The sequence below is a fragment of the Symphodus melops genome, assembly GCF_947650265.1.
Source record: "Symphodus melops genome assembly, chromosome: 14".
Lineage (NCBI taxonomy): Eukaryota > Metazoa > Chordata > Actinopteri > Labriformes > Labridae > Symphodus > Symphodus melops.
In genome coordinates, this window is record NC_136704.1 from 6783924 (window position 1) to 6809204 (window position 25281).

General features: G+C 40.2%; 1 long non-coding RNA gene across 1 annotated transcript; it reads right to left on the reverse strand.

The window, feature by feature from the left end:
• Positions 1 to 4718: 4718 nt before the first annotated feature.
• Positions 4719 to 24436, reverse strand: LOC306834709. The gene is made up of 3 exons (XR_013780529.1): positions 24367 to 24436; positions 22500 to 22680; positions 4719 to 5735 (listed from the first exon to the last, which is right to left on the reverse strand). It is a non-coding gene; the product is annotated as an uncharacterized lncRNA (long non-coding RNA).
• Between the last annotated feature and the right edge of the window lie 845 nt (positions 24437 to 25281).

Here is a 25281-nt window from a genome sequence, read left to right on the forward strand (position 1 = left end):
TTACGTGAGGTGTTTTTTGACTGCACAATCGATGTATAAGTGTGAGCTATAATAAGAACTGTGATGGAACTCTTCAACTCCAAAGATTAATAAAGAAACTTTGTTGAACAAAGTCCTCCTTTTAACTGTAAGTCTGAGGGAAACTTATTTTATCAGAACAAAAGTGAGGTGGGGAGGCGTAGTGTTGAGGTGTTTCACAATTATTAGGAGCAGGTTACCTTAGAAACAGCACAGCCACACAGAGAAATCTCCTTGACTTCTGGACTACAGCTGTCTCTGGTGAGATGTCTCACTAAGCTGACAGGAAAAGAAGAATATGCATGCATACATGTGATGAGCACAGGCTGAAAAGAACATGCAGTTTATTAATAATGATTCAAATGTAGAAGTTTAATTGGAGAAAAAAATCATTCTGAGGCAAGATGTGCTGAAAGACTTTACTTCATCTACATCAGTGGTCCTCAATTGGCGGACTTTGGTCCGGATCCGGACCCAAACGTAATGAAATACGGGCCGAGACAAATATCAATATTTCAATTTTGTGTACAATCACACATCTATCCCGTGCCCAATTCAAATGTCCTATCAGCTGTTGTTTAACGTCACCTTGAATTTCCCTCGGGATCAATAAGGTATCTATCTATCTAACGTCACTATGACAATTCATTGTGGTCGTGAGTGCTTTTTTATTTTTTTTTTTCCCCTGCAGGAAGTTAGTTTTAGGTTGGATATTTTATAGAAGCTCGCTCTGCTGCTCCAGGTAAACCGAACATCAAACTTCGAACATAAAACTGATTTCACCACGGTCACACAGGTCATCATTAGCTACAACAACGCAGTCAGATTTGTGAACGGTACCTGTTCTTTAGTAAAGCAAAAATCATGGCGTGCTCCAAACTTGAAAAAAGCGAGAGCTGGAATCTGAAAATCATGAGTTTAATGGTAAATGGTAAATGGACTTGAGCTTGTATAGCGCTTTTCAAGTTTTCTGACTACTCAAAGCGCTTTTACGTCACAGATCACACCTACCCATTCACACCATGGTTATGTGACCCATTCAGTAACTAATTCCATTCACATCCATTCATACGCCCCTGACGCAGCAGGGGGAGCAATTTGGGGTTAAGTGTCTTGCCCAATAGTGATGTGTCGGTCGCGATTGTAACGGCTCTAAGACTCGGCTCTTTGAAGTGAACGACAGGAGCCGGCTCGTCATCGGGAGCCAGATGGGAGCCGATTAGTTTTTTTCTCGTCTTTTTTCTGTTAAAGCCGGATATCATTGGTGAAGACGTGCGGTTGCATCTGTGTCCTCACTGAGTAAGGGGAGAGGGAGGGGTTATACACACAGCAGACGAACAGGAGAGAGAGACAGAGACAGAGACACCTCTGTTATGTCCTCTGCGTATTTTTCTAAAGTAAACACGGTCGCGAGTCTCGCAACGTGACTGCAGCAACGAGCAACGAGGTAACGTAGTTTTTAAGAGGCAGTGTCAATCAAGTTATCATTTGTTGCAACAAGAAAGGCAGGGGATGATCAGGCAAAGAGGAGGAGAACTTTTTATTTTGAACGTGATTTTTTAGAAAGAGGATTTGGTGTAGTGTTCCTTCATTTAGAGACATTGTCACCATTTAGTGTCTATGTGTTTAGATGTTTGGTGACCAAAACTGTAATAAGCTAAGAGAATGAGAAACAGTGAATGAGCCTATAGATGCAACAGATAGACAATAGAGATGTAAATATAGCCTGGGCTGAAAAATGAAAGGACATGAATCAGAATATTTGAAGTTCATGTTCAAGGCTGAACAGCATTTTATAATATTATTTGGATGTTTGGTTGGATAAGTAATACTGTGACTAAACATGGCATTACAATTATAATAATCATGACTCAGTATACTGAGGCTTTTCATTTTAAAAATTTAACAGAGGATGAGACAGGAGGAGAGGAGAGAGAAAGAGCAGGAGAAGGAACCAGTGAGATGAATGTGGAGTCAGGTCCAGGAAGCCCATTATCAGCCCAGGACCTAGATACATACAAAGACCAGGACCCAGTTACATACAAAGACCAGAGTCTCTCTATATCACTCAGTCAATCACCATATCCTATACCAAACACTTAATATAAAGTTAGAGATCACCTTAGTTATTTATTGTGAGGCAGCAACACCACACACACAAATACCTCAGTTATAGTTTTATATATTTTATGATTGCAGCAACACACTCATACAAAGACACACTAAACAGTTTTGCCTCAAATAAATGTTTTTCGAATGTTGACCTCGATATTTCAAAAATCCTGGCCAAGGCTGCTTGTTTATTTGGGTTTTTTCTTCTCTCTCTCTCTTCCGTTTCCTCTTCAAGCGGCAACTCTGCAGTGTATAAATAAAAGTGTTTATATCATAAACATTTGATATAATATATATTTTTACAAAAAATCTGAAGAGCCATTTGGGAGCCGAAAGAGACGGCTCTTTTTGGTGAGCCGAGCCAAAAGAGCCGGTTCTCCAAAAAAAGCCTGAATTCCCATCACTATTGCCCAAGGACACATCGGACAAACCCTCGACCTTCCGATCAATTTAAGACTCAGTGGACTGACAAATGCACATTTTGCTGCCTGTGGAGAGCACAAAACCGATGTGTTTGATCTGTAATGAGACAGTTGCCCTTGTCTAAAGTGTAAGCCTAAAACGTCATTATGAAACAAAGTGCAGAATTACGGACAAAACAAAACCAGTGTCTACGCCTGGCCTTCGCACCTTTTGTGTCCACGTTTAAAGAACTAGTGGCACAAAAAAAGTATCACGTTTCACATTGATGTGGTCAGAACACATCATCCTTTGTTCATAGTTCAAATGTTTTGTGGTTTTACTGCCTTTTTTTGGTCGGAGTTCTAATTTTGGAGTTACACGTCACTGTTCTGGACCCGAGACAGATTGGAAATTTGTTGAGTGGACTTTTTTGTGTTTCTAATTGAGTATTCCTGGTCTACATAATAGGTGTGGCTGTTTACACATTCTGTTGCGTGGATAGAAAAATGAGGACAGCTGTGCACTCTTTCATGGAACATTATAGCACATGGAACTGAACAAAAGGAATCAATCAGGAAGCAAGCTGAAGAAGGGAGCAAAAAGAAAACAGCCATGTTCATGGCAGCAAACGCAAAGCATAAAGTTAGATGGATGTTAACAAGTGTGTGCTTTGAAACAAACCACAATCCAACTGACGAGGAAAGGAGTGGCAGGTTCAGGTTTCCTCCGACCTGAACCATCCACATTAGAGCATTACTCATTTCAGCAGGAGCCAACCTGAGCCTGTGCACGTTCTGTCCGACCTGTTTTTACGAGCCTGACTAAAACCACCTTTTTTTTTTTAAACTTGGCTTTTATAATTAAAGGTCTAAATTTTCTGAATTCCAGAAATCTGTTCAAATTAGATCGTAATGAGCACAACATGGAAGCACGTAGGCTCTTATAAAGAAAAAAAAGTATGGATAGCCAATAGGTATGGACAGTTTTTAAAAACTGTCTGCTCGTCCAGGCTGTTTGATGTTTGTGATCTATCAGTGTGTGTGTGTGTGTGTGTGTGTGTGTGTGTGTGTGTGTGTGTGTGTGTGTGTGTGTGTGTATCTGTACACTGATCTGTGCTTTTCTGACTGTCTGTGTTGTTACGCCTGCTCCCTAGCGTGTCTGCCTAGCGTCTGTCTTCCTGACCTCCTCCTGGTTCTGACCTGGCCTCCGCCTTTCTTTGTTGGATACTTAGCTGAGACGAACTGCTTCAATGTTGCCGAACCTGCAGCTTTGCGCACCACCTGCCCTTTGCTATAGATGGGGGGGGGGGGGGGGGGGGGGGGGGGGGGGGGGGGTGTAAGTGCTTCAGCAAGCAGCATGAGCTTTAGAGCAGCCGAAAAATAAAATAGAACAAAGCATGCAGCCCCTTCCTCATTCAAGCCCGAATGATGTATTTAGAGACAAAACCCTGAGGCTGAAATCGGGCCTCAGGTTCCGTAGGGCTGTAGACCTCTAATCCACGTTGTTCTCCACTCTCTGACTCTATACACTGTCCTATATCTAAATTAAAGGTATAAAGTCCCAAAAAAATAATACATCTCAAAAATCTTTCAGTGTGTGCCATGCTTTACTCTCCAACTTCACATTCATTTCAGTGATTTCGCATCAAGCCTCCAGGTTCTCCTTTTAATTAATTACATTCCAAATATACAATTTCCTGCGAGTGTTGCGAAGTTCAGCTGAGGCAGCAGAGTTTCCAGGTTATTTCTCCCTGGCACAGGAGCAACTTCCCTCTAAGTGAAGCACATCTCAGCTGAGTGAGCAAGAGACCGTGTCTACATTTCCATCCAGTCTGGAGGTGAGTGTGCTGTTTCTGATCTGTATGCTGCTGAGAGCTGCAGCCACAGAGAGCTCACCCTTCAGTCGTGGAGAACTGAGCTGAACTCATTCGACTCTATGGCTTACTGCCTTCTGTCCCTCCTTACACACACTCACTTTCACACATACAGCACAGTGTGAGATACAGTATAGGCTGAAGTCGCGTTGGGACTAGAATAACAATGAAAGAGGAAGAAGAATAACGTATATACATTCAGTTATGAACTCAGTTCTGTCTATTCCAAAGTTTTGTAAACACTCTTTATTGGTAACTCAGTGAACAAAACAAAAGGGCTGAATTCTGATTAGGCTTCAACGTAAATCCCAAACCTAGGGTTGCATCTTTGTGAGTGCAACTGAAATCACAGATGGTCAGCTCTTTTTACAGTACATACGGGTTATGAAAATAATGGTTAGTAGTTACGGTCAAGTCAGCTTTACTGTTATTTATTACCTGAAAGTTAAACGACTGAAAACCAGTGTGTTTCTCACAGTCTTGGTGTGAAGAGAGCAACATAAAAACAAGACTGAAAGGTGTGAAGCGTGATGCTACAACATGAAATATTGATATAGTGGAGTATAAATACTGTATGTAGTGTGAATATACTCTATATGTCTCACACATTGTTGTTTATTGCACATATTGCCAAATCACTCATTATTTAAAAAAATAGACTGAATTTATTAATCAAGCACAGCTCTAAGTAACCGTTGGCAAAGTTGTAAAGAATAAAACATGCTTTTAACAGGCAGACTCGGGTAGAGCAGCCATCTGTCAAACTTTGTCGGGATTGAGGGGGGTTAGAGAGAGAGATGCAGAAATAGAGACAAAGAGCTGTTCAAACTACATTTCATTGTTTGTGATTTGACCTTGAGTCATATTTAGGTGTAAATTTACAGCCCTGTCTCCTCCTCTGTGAGTGTCTGTGATTGGGCAAGTCTGTGGGGGTGTGACTGTGTCAGTGGGTACAATATGAGTCTATAGGTGGATCAAGTGGTGATCCAGAGATTGCTGCTGAATGGAGGGAGAAAAGAGAAAACCCCGCCTGATCTGCCCTTCTTTGGCCACAGTCAACAAACCCAGCGTGAGAACCGTTTGCACTGTGTTCTGTAGGCAAGAACTTGTTTATAATGGTTTGAATAATTTCGGTTCTATAAATATAAAATAAATAAAGTATTGTTTGTTTTTTTATTACGCTACAAAAATGTTCCCCTTTGTCATTGTGTTGACTTTATTTTCATGCTAGGAAATAATAGGGTCGTTGCATTGGGCCTTTCTTTGGAGTGGGAAGACCCATCTTGTTATGTCTTGGCTCCCCTAGACCAGGGACCTAACATCGTTGTTGCTGGTAAAAGAAGAACAGAGGATTAGTGTTCAAACAAAACATAGCTTGAAAACTATGTTTAAATGGAAATTCCACAAGTCATTTCTCGAATGAAAGAAAAGTTTTCTGTCTTTCTTTTGAGAAAACACACAGAACATTTTACTGTGCAAAGTTATATGTGAGCGAAAGGCTTTGAAATGATAATAAGCCTCACGCTATGTTCCTCGTATAGTTAAGTCCAAAATGGTTCTGAACTTATAACAATATCTCAATACACACACAGCTGCGTATAATTCAGGCAAGGGAATTCAGACTGTGTGACTTCTTGATCCATAAAGGATAATGGCTCTGCTTCTTTCTTCTTCAGCCTCACATTACCAGAAAATGCAAGTAGTTTCTGACAGGTTTCTCTGAGAAACAAATTACTGCCTGTGAAACTTTTTGCTGCCACACATTAAATACATGTGCAATGGGTTCTTTCTCAAGGCAGTTCGAGGCAGATGAGAAAAAGGACAGAAATTATATAAAGAGAAATTATAACATAGGAAAACCTGAACATTTGGTGGTTTCCACACATTCAAATTAGTTTGAAGTACTATCTTTTATAGCTCTTACAAAACGTCTTTAGTCATTATACAGCTCATTATTTTACATGTTTCCCATACATGATGAGATGTTTGGTGAAATATGTATTTCGTGCATACAGTGTGCGGTCAAAAAAAATGGGATTTGGAACATTTTTCCCGCACAAATAACATTGATCCATCGATCCATCCATCTATAATCTATTTAATTTTCCCATTTTTGGGGTTGTAGGGAGGCTGGCACCAATCCCATCTGTCATTGGGCCAGAGGTGGGGTACACCCCAGTGCAGCTTTGGCAGACGGCTGTTCCGTCATGAGTCCGGGTCTGTTGAAGATTTCTGCCTGTTAAAAGGGAAGTTTTTTCTTGCCAGGCTATGACACATCAAGCTGGGCTCTTGTAATATAGCAATAAGTAAGGTCCTTTACCTGCTTTTTGTAAACATAACGATGAGCATGGTCTTGTTACCTGCTCTTTTGTAACGTTAACAGACAAACAGTAAGGTCCTTTACCTGCTTTTTGTAAAGTGTCTCGAGATAACACCTGTTATGAATTGACGATATACAAATAAAGATTGATTGATTGACACCCTGGACTGTTGACCAGCCAATCACAAGGTTACCACACTCACACCCACCGGCAATCGGAGTCACCAATTGACCTAACGAGCATGACTTTGGATTTTGAGGAAGAGTACCTTCAGGGACGATCAGGGGTCAAACCAGGAACCTTCTCACTGTGAGACAACAGCTCTCACCACTGAACCACTTTGCAGCCTTGAATAACATTAATGCTCTGCACGTTCTTTTCTTTCTAATAAGGTTCTGATAAATTAAACATTTTATGGTATTATAGTTATACAATTTTGCGCAGAGGCATGGCAGTGCATTCGCTCAGGTATACCACCCAATTCATATTTCTGAGCAGAGGGATTTGCATTATTTTCCAGTAAAACTTATTTCAGATAAATATTGTCCAGCTGCAGGCAATTCAATTCAATTTAATTTAACTTTATTTGTAAGGGACCATGTGCAATTAAAATGTTACCATTCGATGCATTGAACCACAGTTAGTCTTAGGCTAAAAGTACAGTCTTTAAAGTAAGCTGTTTAGCACTAACTGTACACTTGAGACTTACAGTTCTTGAATCTAGCCTTCTTCCAAAAAAACACATATGTACCCTGTAAAATAGAGCCTGAGGTGAAGCATTAAAATGAAAGAAACACTTATAGAACTACTGTCTCTACCTCACTGCCATTCCATCTTTATAGCTAGTCATGCACGTGCAACAAGAGAAACACCATGATGCTTTTTGAAGTTTGCCACCAAATAAAAATGTCAGACCACAATGTCAACACTGAAGGCAGTGATAGCTTGGGGGAGGAGCAATCCAGAGAGCATCAGTGAGATGAACATGACAAAGAAGTGGCCTTTGTCCCTATACGCATGGATGGTTTAGCTGATTTTTTTTTTTAATTTATTTTTGGCCTTTTTGGCCTTTATTGGAGAGAGAGATATTGGACAGAGTTGAAAATCAGGGAGAAGGAGGGAGGATGCAGGAAAGAGGCCACAAGCAGGAATCGAACCCGGGTCGCCTGCCTTGAGGACTGTAGGGCAGAAACCACTGTGCCACCAGCGCCCCCAGTTTAGCTGATTTTAAGGAAAAATAAAGATGAATATTTTTGGCACAATACTTTTCTCTCAGTGAGCCTCTTCATCTTAGTGCTCAGGTCTGCAGCCTTCAAAAGAGGAAAGAAAATATAGTTGAAGTTTGAAGTTTATTTTGAATCGTGTACAGAACAGAGTATTCACACAAGAAAACAATCAAAAATGTACATATATATTTGTTTGTAGAAATAAAATTAAATGAAAAGAACAATGTATGTCATATGTCACATATGTGTATATACATTTATGTATTTAAATAAATTATAAGTACACATGTTCAAAAAGGAGTAGGAAGAAGTAAAAAAGAAATTAATTCCTACCCTCAATTTCTTTCTCAAAGTTGGGTAGAGTGTTTAAACATAACAAGAAAAAGAAAAAAAATCTTTTACATTCAAGTCTCTTTGAAATAACTCATGCAATCAGCTATGAATGCTCATACCTAATGAGAATTTCTCTAATTTATCTGTTTATTTCCCCCAACACTCAATACACATTTGAACCTCTTTTTAAACAGACCTATGGTTGTACTCTGTTTTATTTCTCAGTCCAATTTGTTTCATAAAGTCACTCCACAGATTGATAAACAAAAACTTTTCAATGTTGTACGCACCTTCTGCTTTTTAAAATTTAAATTTCCTCGATAGTAATGAAAAAAATGAGTGATTTTGATGGCAAATATGACAAACTCTGTTTAATGTGGATCCAAGAAGACAGCTAAGCAACACAATGAAAAAGTGCACCACAACAAAATAACACATTTGCAAAAATAAATAAATAGCCTTTTAATTTTTTTTCACAGAACCAATTGTTATACTTTAGTGTTTTAAATTGGGGCTAAACTTTGCAATCCATTTCATGTGCTTGGTCTGACCTGAATTGAAATCCAGGGGCCAGGGGGCCCCAAGGAGTGTTGTAATATTCGGTCTTGAGACCACTTTCTGAATGTCACCGTCGAGCCTCAGAATCGCAAGCATTTTGACAAGGTCTTGTCTCGGTCTTGCAACGGGCAGACTCTAGATTTTGATGGTCTTTTGAATCCATGTAACTCTCCTTGTGTTGTGCCATCACTCACTCCATGCAAAACATTTCTTGTATATTTTATTGATAAAGTATCTGCCATCAGGTCACCGTCACCCTCCATCTCAGATCCAGCTGTGTCTCCTGCATGCTCAGCTGTCTTTGAGCAGTTCGAGGTGGTGTCATTTTCTGGCTTATCTAAGGTGGTCCAACTAATGAGACCTTCACAATACCCGTGACGGTATTCCTCCCAGACAACTAAAAGAAGGTTTTAACACTGTTCGGTCATTCCTTCTAACTTTCATAAATAACCTTTATTGCCACAGGCTGTGTTCCAACTGCTTTTAAACTCTTGTAGTACTCCCTCTCATCAAAAAACATAACTTTGACCCTCCTGCTCTCTCCAGCTTTAGACCGATCTCGAAGCTTCCTATCCTGTCCAAAGTTCTAGAGAAAGTGGTTTTAGAGCAGCTTAAGTTGCACCTTTATTTTAATGGCGTTTCTAACCAAGTCTCACAGTCTGCGTACAAATAACACGACATTACACTTTCAAATTGCGTGCCATGCATACGCCAAATTGAAATTTTGTGTGCATTTGATACGACTTTCAGCACATCCCGACTGGTTAAGGTTAGTAAAAGGGATTGGGAGAGGTTAGTTAGTTACAGGTTACTTTTGATGAGTTGTGACCATAGTGCTACATGCAGAACTAGCAGGGTTTATCAGACTCAGATCCCAAATATATTCCAAAACACTCTCTGCAGTGCTGAAAATATTAACAGAGGTCTGACCAATTTGAGTTGGTTCACCATGAGTCGCACCTTTCACATTCAAGCAGCCGCCATGTATTGCTTTTTATGATGCTGTAAAGCATTGTGCATTGATGAGCCCTTCTGTGGATTGAATCGTGTATGACATCTTCCAATGCATTTGCAAGTCTGTGTTTCTGAGTGCATGTGCATGTTGTGTTATTTACAAGATGTCTGCTTCATGTTTCACAGTGTATATGCCTAAGGGGGGTTTTGAAGTGCTGCACGTGTTTGCTTGCACACGTTATGTGTACGTGTGTGTGTGTGTGTGTGGGTGTGTGTGCGTGTCCTTGCTGCTGTATGCAGGAGATTGGCTGTAATAAGAGTTTTAAGGGCCTCCTTCAGGCAGACACATCAAAATGCAAATGGAGGGGCAGCCATTTTCAGTCCAAGTCTCAATGCTCTGATGTATTCTGACCAATTGTTCTGTTGTGAAAGGATCTGTTTGTGTCGGTGGAGCTCCTGCAGCTATAACATTTAAACTGGCACATAAAGCTTTGGCCACACTTTTATTTTGCTAAATTGTGTACTACTTGTTAAACTGCTAAAGACTGTAGTGATGGGAATTCCGGCTCTTTTTAGAGAACCGGCTCTTTTGGCTCGGCTCACCAAATAGAGCTCTTTCTGCTCCCAAATGGCTCTTAAGATTTTTTGTAAAAATATGCATTATATCAAATGTTTATGATATAAACACACTTTTATTTATACACTCACCTAAACACATAGACACTAAATGGTGACAATGTCTCAAAATGAAGGAACGCTACATCAAATCCTCTTTCTAAAAAATGAAATTCAAAATAAAAGTTCTCCTCTCCTCTTTGCCTGATCATCCCCTGCCTTTCTTGCTGCAACAAATTATAACTTGATTGACGCTGCCTCTTAAAAACTATGTTACATAGTTGCTCTGATTCATTTAAATGCCGTTCTAAAAAATAGACCTGCAGTCACGTCGTGAGACTCGCGACCGTGTTTACTTTCGGTTTAAATGAAACGAAACTTCAAGAAAAATACGAGGAGGAAATAACGGAGGTGTCAACCTCTGTCTCTCCCTCCCGTTCGTCTGCTTTGTGTCTAACCCCTTCTCTCCCCCTGCTCAGTTAGGACAGAGATGCAACCGCACATCTTCACCAATGATATCCGGCTTTGAAAAAAAGACGAGAAAAAAACTAATCGGCTCCCATCTGGCTCCCAATGACGAGCCGGCTCCTGTCGTTCACTTCAAAGAGCCGAGTCTTAGAGCCGTTACACATCACTAAAAGACTGCTTTGTGTGTAGCTTTAGTTTGAAGCTGTTGTGCAGCTTAATAGCTGCATGAATAAAACCAACACAAAAAAACCTGGCATTTCACCGGTGCTTACGCCAAAGATCAACCTCATTAATCGCTAGATTTGGGGGAAAAAATACTCACCTCTTGTAATCAGGTTTCCAGAAATACATTTTAAAAGGGCATCATAATCTATAAAGAAATCAACTTGATCATCTTTGCAGTGTCACTATTACATTTGTATGGCAATATCCCATAGGCCACTTTTAGCATTTTTAATGTACTCTCTGTCAAAGCTATAAAGTCAGGATAGAAACGCTGCAGTTCTAGTTGATGCTCTGTGTTCCTGGCTTGAAGCTCAACCCATATACAGAATCTATGATTCCTCTTGCAATAGTGTCATCATTTATTGAGAACAGTGGTGTAGTTGGTTAAATGAAAAAAAATACATCCTGGGATATCTTATTTGCTTGAATTGCAAATTTGCTATACATCTCTGTCTTGAACAGAGACACATTGTATGCTGAGGATGTTATAGCCAAGGATCTACTTTTACATTTGTCTTGTTTTTTACTTGTTAGGACAGGATACGTTAGGCTAATACTTTATTGATCCCCAGTGGGGAAAAGTAGTGTTATACTGACAATTGAGAATAGAGCTACAGAAAGGCAGTGGAGTGCAGCAAAGGCATGGCTACTCATGCAATATGCCTTGTGCATGCAGGGTCTATGGAGGACTGAAAACTTTCCTTTATTGCAAAGCGAGTCAGCTTTGGTATGCTGTGTATGCTGCTATGATATTGGGCCAGAGAACTTGCCATGATTCCACAAACCTCTCTTCTCCTCTCCCTCTTCATCTGTACACAATTACCATCCATTAATTCAATTCTGGGCCCTAAATTTGAACAATGTGCTGAGAATAGAGAGTTTCCAGTTAAATACAAATCTATGCTGTTTTGCAAAACCTTTAATCTGCATTTATCAAAATGTAGGATCTTGATTGAGCTGCATATTAAGGCTATATATTGGATTTGTCACAGTTTATGAAAATCAAAGAGGTTGACAAACAAACTGACTTTACAATTACAACACACAAACTGAAACACATCACAGGAAGAAAGAGGAAAATCCACACTATGAGCAAACACATGAACATGAGTAAAAAGACATACAAACTGACAACAGGGAAGGGACACTGAGACTAAATATACCCGGGGCTAATCAGTCACAGCCTGTGATGTCACACAGGTGAGACTAACAACACAGGTGAAGACAATCAGGGCAACCAGACAAAGGGATGAAGTGAGACAAGACAAGAAACACCTTTGTGTCTCTTCTACCTACAGGACACTGTTAGGACACGTCTATTTTGTTATTGACAGGTTGTTTGTGCTAAGCTAATGTTTGCCTTCTGATTTGACACTAATCCAAAGTGTCCTCTGTGAAGAAAGCAATATTTTTAAGTCAAGTAGAATGATATGTCTGTCCTCATGGCCTGATGTAGTGTGAGGACAGAAAGTCATAGGCTGGTGAAAATCATCAAGATGCATTCTCTTGGTCCAGTTCTATATGTAAAATATATCCATGTAATGCATTTCTATGTGTGAATAAACGTGGTTGGGTGAACGACGCATTCAGTGCAAGTAAGGTAAAAAACAAACAGAAGGACACAATTCCCCCATATATGTAACATTAATTCATCCATCCATTATCGATGCCGCTTTTGACGTTTTTTGGGTTTTGGGGGGGTTGAGCCAATCCCAGCTGTCATTGGACGAGAGGCGGGGTCCACCCTGGACTTGTTGCCGGTCAATCACAGGGCTCACTAAAAGACAGACAATTAACCACACTTACATTAACAACAGAGGCAATATTAAAGTCACCAATTAACCCCACAAGCAAGTAAGAGGAAGCCGGAGTACCCAGAGAGACCCCACAAATGTACAGGGAGAACATGCAAACTCCCACAAAAGGGCCCTGTCTGACTGGTATTCAAACCAGGAACCTCCTTGCTGTGAGTCCACCAAAAAAAAATTGCATTATGTGTTACATTAATGCAATTTTTTTGTTTTTTTCTTGCAGTGTCATTGCTTCTGTGCCAGTTCTTGTCAAGATACTGTAAATATTTTGGTGAAAGTGATTGGAAATCTCAGGACTGGCCACAAGCAGCAGAAGAAAGGAAACACAACAACAAATAAATCTCCGACAGCTACAGCATCTATATTTTGCAAAGCATATGAACATGGCGTCTCCAGCTGGACTGTTCAAGCCCCGTCTGTCTGCCTGTCTGACTAACGGGCTTTAAGGTGACTAAGAAAAAAAAGCACTCGTATGAAACTCAACTGTGCAGCAAAGAAAGTGAGAGGGAAAAAAAACACTTGTGTGGCAAAACATGAAATATACATGTCAAAGGAAGCAGGTTCTCCCTGCTGAGATGTCAGACTTCATAAACTGCCCTGCTTCCAGACACACAGTTTGACATTTCTGTCTGTTTGGCTTTGCTTTGAAAACTGGTAAATACACGTACAGAGAACTTCTGCATGCTGGTGTGTGTATGTGGCATTAAAAGTATTGCAAATCTGTCATCAAACATGATGCTATCTAATAAACTCGTTGCCTCAGTGTGGGTACTGACATGGGCATTCAGGGTGGAGAGACAGTATGTCTGTACTGTATTTGCACTGTGAAGTCAAGCTATGTTAAAAGCAAGATCAGGCCATTAAATTAGACAGCTGTTCTTGTCCCAGTATACAAGCACATAGGGATGAATTATTCATTGACGGAAATGTGCCAGACTCTGCTTTGATAGGTCGGTGGGGACATAGCCTTTTTGAGCATGTCACTATTGGACCTTTTTGTGGTTGCCTTGCCAGCAAACTGGTTGTACAGTATGTTAAATAGTTAAACCGATGAAAACCTGACAGCTCTTTACCTTACTGTACATGCCTTACATTTCATTGGTTATGTTAAGTGTCCTTAATCACATTCATACACGTTTACATGCTGATTTGGGGTTGAGTGTCTGGCCCAAAGACACTTCAACATGCGATTTCAGGAGCTGGGGATCGAACACCTGCTAGTCCGGTTTACCGACCTAACCTAACCACTAAGCCACAGCCACCTGATTTATTTTAGTAAAAATGCAACGCAAGCTATGCATCGAGCATATTGTGTTCACCAAAGAGGCAGACGACAACACCACTTCTGCTGTGCTATGCAATCATTTTTATTTAATTTCTTTTAACTTTATAAAGAGTATTAATCCCTGAGACATTTCTAGCACACACACATGCACACACACACACACACACACACACACACACACACACACAGGCCTGAATCAAATGCATGCACACAAAGAACTTGTGCGCATGCATTAATGGAAAGATGTCCGAGTGTGGCTGCTCCACACTGCAACTCAGGGAGTGCACCAGGGCAGTTCTGGGTTCAGCACCTTGCTTGAGGGCACCTCGGCAGTGCTCGAGAAAGGGACCGGCAGTTCTCTCGGTCCCTCCAGTCCCTTTGGACTGAACTGCTATCCCCCCCAACTGCCTTTTAACTTCTGGTCAAAGCCAGGCGTTGGAACTGTTGTACAATCAAGATAATATTAACCCCTACTGAATAATATGTCATTAACATAGTTGGACTAACATGTTTACATGTATTTTAAAAGTCCTGTTTGTAGTTGGATTAACACAATAAATCCCTGCTCAATGAGGGCTTTGTAACTAAGGACACACTCACACTACGCTATCCGTACTGTATAACTAAAGTAAGCATTATACTGTGCATATCTTGTGCTATGGTTTGCTCGGGCCACTATGGTCCTATTGATTTGTTGCCAGAAATCAAGAAGGCATGCCTTATCTTGTATGAGGCAGGAAAAAAAAACAACAACAACATAGAATCAGAAATCAATACCACAACTTGCCAAGTAGCACTGATGTGGAATGTGGGTGAAACTTCCTGTTGGTAAAGACGAGGCCCTTTATGCTGCAGAAGCCTTAATCTGAAGGATGCACAGACTTTCCATTCACAAAATGTGACGAGAAAATACTTTTCTTTTAAAATCCAACTTTAACGTTTATTGATACTCAAAATTAGTAGTTGTATCCAGTTTTAGTCACCCAGTGGTTTGTATTCTGGATATTTGTTCTCATAAAGTATAGCTACAATAGCATCTTCATCAATATTTAATGCTCCCTATATCTCCCAGCAAGAACCCTTCTCTTTCCTCTCTGCCCTCCTGCTGAGTTTCAGGATGAGGTATGGGAAGACGAATTATTTAGAAAAACAACAACAAGTGATGCTGCAGATGAATCTGTTTAACAAAGGTGCTACAAACCTCAAAAGAAGAGAGAGGAAGAAAAGCAAAGAGAGTTGGAATCTGCTTTTTTGGCTAAGAATGTGTAATCTTAAAAGACATTCAGGTGTTGATTTTAAGAGGCTCTGAAACTCGTCACACACAGAACAATTCATCATAGAATAGCAATTATTACAGCTAAACACGAGAATCAAGATTAATTCTAAATTAAGGTGAGAATATTCAACCAGTTACTTATTTGCACACTAATTAGTAGCATACTTACTTCTAACTTATAAGGGCCTTACAAAGCAAAACGCATGTTAGGGTAATGATTATGAGATATTCTGTTCGTCTACCATTTAGTTTTCTTTTCGTTTGTATTCTTCCTGGTTTATTTTGTCATCAATGTAATATTATGTTAATATAATAACATGTTTTTTTCATGTGTTTTACATTCACTTCCTGTTTTAATTTGTTATCTGCTGCTCGTGTATGATTTCTAGCCCTACTTCCTGCCATTGTACTGTTACCTGCCTTTTGTTCCAACACACCTGTGTCATCTCCAATTACTCTGACCTGTATATATACCCTTGCGTTTCCTCCAGCCCTCAGCCAGCTTGTCATGGTATACTTTGTGTTTCATGCTTTCCAGCCTATTCTACCTTGTGTTTGCTTGCCAGGTTTTGACCTTTGATTAGAATTTGGGATTTGGGGTTTTGTGGATTTGTCCTTGTTGGATTTTTCTGCCCTCGCTGACTGCCTTCTTGTGTATGACCGACGAACATTTAAGTGAAGAACTTTTTCTTACAACCTGCTTTTTTATGTCCAGGACTTTCCTCTGCAACTAAATCTGTTTTTTTTTTTTTTTAAAGATTTGTTTTTGGGCCTTTTTGCCTTTAATGATAGAGGGAGGAAGGTGGATAGAGTCGGAAGGGGGGGAGAGAGTGGGGAGAGACATGCGGGAAATGGGCCACAGGCCGGACGCGAACCCGGGCCGCCCGCGCGCGAGGACTGATCCTCAATACGTGGGGTCGCGCGCACTGCCGCTGCGCCACCGGCGACCCCCTAAATCTGGTTTTGAATTGTTACATCCTGGTGTTTGTGAATAAGAACTAATGTGACCTTCTGCCATTGTTCTCTTTCACGAAATTTGATGTACGCATGTCTACATGTAGTTTATACAGTATAATAAATCCATTAACAAATTCTCTCATTATATTACTTTTAAACTGTTCATTGGAGTGTTGGTCACGGAAAATAAACTTTCTGACAACAAGAAGGAGTCAAAAATAGAAATAGCTAAACTGAGGATAGCTGAGGGGGGAAAAAAGAAAAAAAGGAGGGGAAAAAATTGAAGAGTTTCTTCCGGACCTGGTAGCCGACCTCAGTCTGCCGGCCTCACACTGACACGGCTGTCATAGAAAACTCATAAATAGTATTAAGAATGCATCAGAGCTGCGGTAGCCCTGCTCCTATTGTGAACCTGAGATGTGTGTTACATTGAGGAAAAGAATGGAGCGCATCTATGAATTATTGACAGTGCTGTATCAAAAGCAGCAGGAGGATAATATTTTTGTTGTTTGGTGAAAGCAAAAGCTGGCTGCTCAGGCTTGAGACAGCCAGTCAAAGCTGTCCACTACTGCCTCTCAATTTCTAAATTTAAAAAAAAAAAAAAAAAAAAGCGAAAGGAAAAATGTGTACTTTTTATTTTCTTGTTTATTTTGTGTATCTTTTACAGCATAAGCAGTTAACTCTTAACAGCTATGATATTTTCTAGTTTTGTTTTTTTTTTTTACATGAAGGATAACCTTCCAATCTGAGACAGTAAGTGACCAAGTAAGAATCCTTCTCAAGTGCTTCCAACAGGTGACAAAAAACACAGCTTTGATCGTAAATTCACCTGAGTTATTATCCCAGATGAGCCTCGAGGTCACTGTGTTCTTGTCATCGACAGAACAGTCAATGCCTCTGCCTTTTATACCTCACTCATAAAGTGCCTCTCTTTTACTGCTGCAGGTCAATAAGGCACATTGGCTTTGTTTTAGTTTCTGCCACGTCAGTCAACAGGACTGATACAAAGTGAGGTGAATTGCAGGAAAGGCTTTAGCTATTAGATGGGACTATTTTCAGATTCTTTCTGGGAGTTTGTCAGATCTGAACCAGTGAGTCTGTCCGTCTTCTGAGATGGTTTTCTTCCCTGTCTAATGTCTTCAATTAGCTGATGATGTGTCTGGTACAAAGGCAAGTCAAGCAGTGCGTACCCAGGCATGGGGTGCTGAGGAGGATCAAATGTATACGTATGTGGTCACCAGTTTGTTCATAGGTAATGATTTACGTTTCTTCTTAAAAAAAACTCTGTTCGAGAACACTGCTGACAAACCCTGCAGAGTGAAAGATGTAGCGTGCAACCATTAGCACAATAATAGTCCCATTTATTGGATTTTCTTGCAAACACAGTTCAATTTGTGAACATGAATTAAGCTACACAGAATTTGGCCTGGCATCAACTGTCTTAATCAAAGATCCCCAGCGTAGATGGGATGAAAACGTAAATGTTTTATTATTTTTTTTCCCATCACATTTTGGTTTCATTTAATGCTTCAGATATCAGATAAAAACCCATTTTTTTCAGCAGACATTGACAGTGTCCTTTAATGGTGAAGTGAGACAAGGTGAGATGGACCACATTAACTCATTCCCCGCCATTGACGAGATTTTCCGTCAATTGGTGTTTTCAGTGAAATACGATAGGGGGCGCTCTGACGTATGTTGTGAAAAAGTTACAGGACTGTGAGGTCAAAAACCAACAAACAAGACCACCCGCGGGAAAGTAGAGAAAAAAAAACATCTTCTTCGTCCTTATTTTCCAGCGGGTGGAGTTCGACCAGTCTATATGTGAGTTTGACGTGCGTCAAAAAGTAAACATTAGCCGTATAGATATGAGATAAAAGCTCTTGAACAGTACAGACTCTGATAATTAATTTTTTGACCTCCGTGAAACTGATCTGGATGAAGACGGCAGCGGCGACAGCGAATGGAAGGTTTCAGGACCTACATTCAGACCTTCAGGACGTGTAAGAGGTAAGACATGATCACGTTATTTTTTGATTCACCGTGATAGCATACACATCTGCTAATTCATGAGATAACGTGACGTCGAAATAACATATCCCTCAGTTTTGTACATAAACTGTGTACCAAATGAATTTTTGACTGACTTTTTATTGTAATTTCCAGACACAGAGTCCTGGTCTCCAAGATCCAGGGGTACGTCTCACTTTGCTTATTTGCAGTCTCCTCGGTCCTCGGCCGAACCGGAAGTAGTTCCAAAGCCGCCATGTTGAGGATCGTCCCAAAGCTCTAATAGCGAACGGAGGAGAGAGGATCGAGGAGAGAGGAGGCTGATCCGAGGAGCGATGACCGAGGAGACACAAGAGCCGACTTCACGGAAGTCTTTTCACTGACAGACACGCCCCCTTCTCGTATATCACTCACTGATTGGACGCTGCACAGGATCAGACTTCAGTGAAACTTCTCAACATGAGCAGAGTTTAATAGGGGAGAAAAGATGGACATTAAAAAGAGACTAAACGGAGTGTGGGACATTTAAACAGATGATGAACATCAGTGAGTTTGTAAAGAGTCGCTCTGTGATGAGCTGGGATTAAAAAGAGTCTGACGAAGAGGAGTCCGTTTTATATTCTCACTTATTTATCTTCTGAACGTTTCATCATTTAGATTCTAATCAATCATTTTCAGTATCCTGACACATAAATATCTGTGTTTATAAAATACAGAGTTGGTTGTCTAAATACAGGCTAGGTTCAGTCCAAACTGTTTAATAATAATAAATAATTATAGACAATTCAAAATGAAATCTTTGAGTCAGTAGAAACTGTCCTTTTGGTTTGAAACAGACTGCAGGTTGTTCTTCAGGTGTTTTTTTTTTTATCAGGTAAAGACACTAAACACTAACTGTGTATTTGATGAGAAATAATACAGTGCGTGTTTGTGTGGACATAAACAGCTGTTCGGCTGATTGACAGCTGAACGTGATCAGCTGATGTCGCGTCATGTGACGCTGTCGAGGAAACAACGTCTCATGTGTCTTAAAGCTGATTTCCTCGGTCCTCTCTCCTCGGCTTTGTTTCCTCCGTGCATCTCTGGTGGGCGGGACTAAGACGCAAGTGGAGGAGACAACTCGGAGGACACTCGGTGCAAATAAGGGAACTGAGAAAGGCCCCAGGTCTCCAAGGTCCAGACTTATACGTAGGTGCAAGAGGTGACTTATGATAACATGTTTTATTTAGTTTGATAGTATGTTACTTGGATTGTATGATTATTAGATACTACAAGACAAGAGCATCTGCTAATTTGTGAGAGAAGATGAAAATTTTTTTATTTATCTCTCATTTTGTACACAAACTATTTACCAAATGAACGGTTGTATGACATTTTCCTGTCATATTCCTGACACAGAGTCCAGGTCTCCAAGATCCAGGTCTCCTTCTTTCAGACTCACCAGAGGTGCAAGAGGTGAGTTATGATAACATGGTGTTTTTTTTTTAGTTTGATAACCTGTTACTAAGATTGTATGATTATTACATGATACAAGACAAGAGCATCTGCTAATTTGTGAGAAGAGATGAAAAATAAATGTATCTTTCATTTTGTACACAAACTATTTACCAAATGAATATTTGTATGACATTTTACACACACACAGTCCAGGGATTCAAGGCCCAGGTGTCCTTTATACAGAACTACCCAAGGTGAAAGAGGTAAGATATGATATGAAGAGGCCAAAAAATAACGTTCCTCTCTTTGTGCACATCACACTGTTGAATAAAAAAATTGTCATTCTAATTATTTACAGGTCAAACACAGCAAAGAGGCAGAGGTCGGACCTGTGGATCTCATGGGCGTGGTGGAGGTCAAGTACCTGGTGACCAAGCAAGAGGGTCTTTAAACCAGCCAGGTGCAGGCAGCCAAAAGACTTTCCTTTCACTGAGAATCCTGGACCTCTAAATGATGCTCTTGATCATATCATTCGTAAGCCTGACCTTGAAATGTACTGGTCTACAGTTGACATTTTGGTCACCCCCTACTTCAACAAGGTCATGTCCCGCAACCGGTTTGAGATCATATGGAGATTTCTACACTCCAATGATTATGAATCAAGGCCAGCAAAGAGCACTGACAGGTTGTACAAAGTCCGCCCAGTCTTATATTACCTTGTATCTAAATTCAGTGAAATGTATCAACCTAACACCAACATTTGCATTGATGAGGGTATGCTTCTGCTAGCGTTCAGGGTGTACAATCCCTAAAACCTGTCAAATATGGGTTCAAATCCTACATCCTTTGCGATTCTGACACAGGGTAATGCTACAAAATGAAACCCTATTGCGGAAAAGGCACTTCCCTGGGAGACACAATTGTCTGTCTTCTTGATCAGGTTTTTGTCCAACTAGTGTTTTATTATTGAAAATAACCAATATTTAAGTGTTTGTAAAAAAGAAAAAGTATTTCTGAGTGTATAAGAGAAGAAAAATGTATAATATAGTTTGTAAATGTTGTAGTGCTACACTATTCAAAGAAAATGTATAATTTTATGTAATCATTTTTATTTATTTTAGTTTTGTTTTTAAATATAACTGTAGTTGTCAAATGAAAGTAAAAAGAATCCAAATGTAAACTCAAAATCATTTTTTTGTTTCTTGAAAATAAGTGTGTTTTACAAAAGTGCTGTTTTCTCAGCTTTTTGTCCGGAATGTTGTTTTTTTGTGAAAATGGCCGATATTCAAGTGCTGATAAAAAAAGATTGAATGAAGCTGGAGTAAAATAGTAATAAAATACTTTCTTTTGATGTATTCAATGTTTACATATTCAAAGAACAAAATATTCTGTGGGTCTTGAAAGATTGGTGAAAAGGGCTGGCGCTGGCTGGCAACCATTCTAGAATTCTCTGGCGGGGAAAGTGTTAATCAGTGCAGCACCTGATTGAGTTTTTCTGCCTTGACACTGCCGGAGTCTGTTTCCTTTTTCCATCCATCCTTTTTGAACACCTCCTTCTTTCATATGTTGTTTTGTAAAGAGTTTATTTTAAGTTCCGTCTCCAGTTTTGTAGATTTCTCTATAATAGCATGCAGTTTTCTGTCTTTTAACCTTGCAGTTCGATGCACGGAACAGGCCTTAATCTATCCTAGATATGTTTCATAAGTCAATTGGAAAGCGGCTGGACAACTGGAGCCTCCAGGATATTGGCCATTGCCCTTTGAGGCTTAATCACAATTACAAAAGTCAATGGGTTCTGAGGCTGAACAAACAGAAAATTCGATAAAAATGAGAACACACTGACTCTAACAAAGTCAACCCAAGAATAGGACTTGCTTGACAAAGTATGTAATTAGATATTTTACATGTTAAGAAAGTAGTGGAGCTGCTGTGAATGTGCAAGTATTATCATTAAACCGTTTATAAATGTATGATTTCTTCTATTCTCTTTTTTTAAGTTAGCTATACACGTGTATTCTCTCAGGAACACTTACTGTACACAGTCACACAGTCATGGTGTGAAACTGAAGTCACTGTATGTCTTGAATTTCACTCAAAAGACATCCCAATAAAAATGTTGCTTGAAAAAAAAAGGATCCTTTGCTGACAAGTATGAGAGCGAAATAACAAATTACAGGCTCAGTGCTATTGCTTGTTTCATCTCACTGCCGGTATTGTCCAGCCGCCTCTTCTTGGACTGCTTGTTCTTCTCCCCCGACTTCCTCTAAACTCTCTCCAGTAGTTGATTTGTCCACTTTGAACAAACATTAACCAGAGTCCGCAGACTTTGTCTATTCGGTAAACGTTTGATTGTACAAAAAAAAAATATATCTCACAAAAGCTCAAAACTCTTTCTTTCCTGCAGATTTCCAAGCAGTGACTGGAGGTTGTCCTGACCACTCAGTCCCATTTCACGCCAGTGAGCGGGAGAGATTAGGACCACTTTTAGATCAAATCTGCTCCATCTGTCAGTGCTATTAGAGAAGCTGACCAGCATCACTGCCTCAGACCATCACACACACACACACACACACACACACACACGTGTACACAACACATTCACATGTGTTTTCACTTACCAGAAGCAACCCTTCCTCTGCCATCACCACCAATCTGCCTCCACAGGCCCTCGGGGAAGTGCCGGGTGCAGCTTTGGTTAGCCGGTAGTTGGATGAAGTATGGTAGTTACTCAGACAACATTCACCAGAGTGTCTTTGCCATATGCGTTGTGCTTGGTGTGTTGCATGCCATCTGTACCACCTGTAGTGACACAGAGGGTGAATATTGCTGTTGGTAATAATAGAAAAGATAAAAGTCAGCAACTGTTTGCCAGTGGAAAAAACGAAGCAGAACTTCAGAAAACTGGCTATCTGGCTAGGAATAACAAGTGTAACAAGAAATTTGGTTTCATTTGGTTAATATCGTCGTAGTCTCTATCTCAGTGGCGTCACCCATTGGTTTCTAAAGGGGCCTTTTGGAGCGTAACAATGGTGGTCACCATATTGTAAATGCTAACCCAAGTTTCAAACTTTCAGTTAATCCAGTAACAGACAGAGGTAGACTTGACGTACGTCTTTACCCTCCTGGCAAACAACAATGTGACCTCTTGTCAGTCAAACCAGCCATACCCCTCAATACGCAAACACGATCAACACTCATGTCCTTGATATTAGATGAGCCATGACATTTTTGAAATGTGTAAAATTTTAACGAATAAAGAAATGAACTGTTAGGTGTTTGCAGTGTTTCAAAGGTGATGCTTTATACATGCATGCCTCATCTTAAAGCTTACTTGCTCTGGACACTGTATCATGGAGCTCTGAGGGTCATCACTAAATTTAAACCCCTTACTCATCACTGATTTTTGTATGCACATGTTGGAGAGACTTCATTGACCCTATGCAGACGTAACACTGGCATATTTTTATTTACACGTCTATTATCAGTCTACATCTTTTATACCCTCTGACCTACATCAGCCAGAAGGGTACAGAAGATCCCAGGACCTTTTCTCGCTTTCTGTTCGAAAGGTCAGAACTGAACTGGGGAAAAAAGGCGTTAAGGTTCCTGCTCCTGTTATTTGGAGCAAATTACATAAAGACCAGACACTTAACAAGTTGCTCTCTCTATTTTAAGAGGACGTTAAATAACTCGGAGGCGTCTAAAAGGTGTTTTTATTGGTATTTGTATGTTTGGCTCCGCGTTGTTTGTATGGAACTCTGTACATTGTGCTGCTGCCTGTCTTGGCAAGGATGCTGGTTAAATAAAGGTAAACAAACAACAGAAATCAAAGCACGTTAAACCTAACATTATTTTGGAGTGAATCATTATAACACTGCAACATGTTGTTTTGTATTTAGCGGATTACATTTCAACTGTTGAGGCACACTTCCACAGGATGTGGATTCCTCAAATTGTGAGTCCATATTAGTTACTCATCTGAGTGTACCAACAAACTGATGAGAACAGATCTGGGCAAGAAAATGTCCCTGATAATATTTAGCTGTTAGCTAAGGGAAATTATTTGGCACATTACTGAGCATAAGGGGCAGAGGGGCTGGCATGGATCAGAGCCATTCCGTTTAACTGTTAGCAGCAGGGGGTATCTAACTGGCACCAAACTGGACAGCAGACCGCGCCCAGGACTGGGCATGAAGACAGGGGGAAGGAAACAAGCCAGTGACTGTGAGCTTCGATGAAACACTGCAGGGTGCCTGTTTAGGTGCCTGTCAGTTCTGCTGCAGCTGCCAAGTAGTGCTAGTGTAGCCCAATCGCTGCATCTGTCCCCCCTTTTTTGTTTTTTGGCAAGACTCAGAATGAAAACAGCAAAGACAATGACTCATCAAACTTTAAATATGATGATTATGTAAAGAGAAATAAACAAAATCACATGCTCTCTTTATCTCTAAATGTACTTCTGATCTTGGTGTCTGACTGCATTCTTACTTTATTGAACTCTGTGTGGAGTCATCATATGCCTCCTTGGCATGCGTTCATCCTGCAGTGACAGTTGGAGTGAATTGAGCAAAGCTGTTAACGTTGATGGCCTGGTGGACTCCAGACAGATATTCCTCCCACCTCAGGGTCAACTAACAATGCAATAATGAGAGCAAAGCAAATAATTCAACTGAAATTGTGAAAGTAAAACTTATTACTGCTTGTGTAGACCATGGACAACAAGCGTAAAACTAGCATGATGTAAAAAATGACAATTACATATCACTCTACTGAAGTTGACTATATGCATGTCAAGATGGGTGGCATGGAAAAATTAACTACATATTTTCAGGAGTGCATATGTGAAAAAGGCTTTTATAAAGTGTGCATCAGAAGTAACTATTGCCATTTATTCGTATGCATACGCTGCTGACAAAGTTGCAGCACCAATTCAGGGTTGAGTGTCTTGCCCAACGATACATCAGACATGTTACAGGAGCTGGGGATCAAACCCTCAACCTTCCAGTTGAGAGAAGATCAGCTCTAACAAATGAGCCACAGTAACCCCTATTAAGACAACCCTTGGGTTGTTTCACACAGTCAAGGCCTTTGAGGTTAAAAATGAGTCAATCAGGCTGTCAAAAGTGTTTATAAAAGTGACCCACTGCCCCCTCTCTTCTTCAACATTCTAATCATTTAATTCCCTTATACACCAGTGGTTCACAATAGGATTTAATGCATGGACTGAGCGTCATTTTCCTGATCTCAAAAGTTCACCTGCCCTGCTGTGATTCCTCAGACAGCTAATCCATAACCCTGACAATCTTGGACAGATTCTGCAATAGTCTCTGATGGAAAAAGAATGACATTAACATGTAATTCACGTATTGTAAGTCACTTTATATTAACTTATTGCACAGGTGT